We start from the raw sequence: 1,668 nt of genomic DNA, 5'->3' as shown, positions 1-1,668 counted from the left end.
GGTGCCATATTAGGGAGGGAGTGGGGGTGGAAATAAAGTTCTCAATGGCATATCTGCAACATTGCAGCATTTGTATAAACATTAAACTCTTTCTGCTCTTTAATTTGCTTCCTGTCATTAATTATAAACAGACCTTCTTCTCCTAGTGCGTGTAAAGAGAAGCACATGGACAAGATGACGGTCTTTTAGTGCAGGGTAAGAACAAGATCCAAAGACAGAAATTTAAAAATACGGGATTCCTAATTGAGGTGCATGACCCCGTGTGTGCGTGAGTCCATCCCATGGGACTCGATAGGGACACGTTTCTGGAAGTCAAAACTGGAGAACTTTTTGTTCAAAGGGTTTTTGAGTCTCAAAAAGTTGGGGGTTCATGAAGACCTCTGACAACGACAGGGGGTTCGTGTTGGACAAAGTCAGGGAAACACTGGTGTAAAGCATGATACGACATGTACCAGCTTTGCTAACGGAGGATCTTATCTTTTCCTAGTCTAGACAGGGAAATTTGTTACATGTACTGAGTATACGTGCACTTAACTCTCAAACAAAAATATGTGAAAATGTTATAAAATGAAAAGTGTTGAAAAGTTTGAACAAAGATGCCCTTGTGTGTGAGTACATGCTGCAGACGAGTGGATAGAAATTGTGAGGCAGCGTGGTGAAATCAGGTGCTCGTCAACATTATGAAATGGAAGAAACTGGACTTTTTCTGCCAGTTTTGCAATTTGTATCGAATTTTGTTGTTGTTTTGGGTTGTTGTTTTTTGTTGGGTATTTTTTTTTCTTAAAACTATTGTTGTCCAATTAAGAACACTTTTTTTAGGTGGGTTTGATTGAAAAACGTTGATTAAAGGCACAAAAAATGTAAGTTACATTCAGTTTCCACGAACCATCAAACTATGGAAACAACCGAAGCGCGCTCATGTGACCTTACGCAGTTGCGAGCGCCGTAAAACCCTATACTACTACTAAAACAACCGAACTTTAGCGGTCATTTTCTCGTTAATTCTTCCTTTGAAACCAAACAACCTAATCTTCTTCAATCTCAAATATCTTGACTTCTATTCAAGACAGATGAGCATTTTTCCCCCAATAGCGAGACAACTGAACAAGCTTTAAGACGATACCATAATAACTCCACATGTCCAAAAATTGACGAGCGCCTGATTCCACGGCATCATGACACATTTCTTCAGGTGCTTTATTCCCAACGCTGGTATTGTCTTGAACTGTTGTTTTTATGTAAGTGTTTTTACGCCCCCAATCGAGGTAAATTAATTTATTAGAGCAGTGGAGCTGGGACAGGTGAGCTGTGGAGCGAAGAAACCCGATTCAAATCTTTTTTTGAGCCATCTATGACCTTGTTGTTCTCTAATGTTTTCTTTGCTCTCCGAACACAAGGCATGGTCACATTATCGGAGAGGTATTTAAAAGCTGGTGTCCATTTTCTCATAGAACTTACTCTGCTGTGTGCAGTGTTGAACCCTTTCACCGTTTTGGGCCGAGGTGGAAAACTGGCTGCTAGATGGATTATGTAGAGAGAGGCGTTACATTTAACGTGTTGTTTGAACTACATTCTGAATGTAACCTGGAGACTGGAGAGGTTAGGAGGATAGGAAATTTAAGGGAGGGGAAAGGTGGGGGGGGGAGTGAGAGAGGAACAGAGGGGAGA

This window comes from Aplysia californica, unplaced genomic scaffold (genome assembly GCF_000002075.1).
Source record: "Aplysia californica isolate F4 #8 unplaced genomic scaffold, AplCal3.0 scaffold00398, whole genome shotgun sequence".
Classification (NCBI taxonomy): Eukaryota; Metazoa; Mollusca; class Gastropoda; order Aplysiida; family Aplysiidae; genus Aplysia; species Aplysia californica.
Note: the sequence above shows the minus strand (reverse complement) of the source record.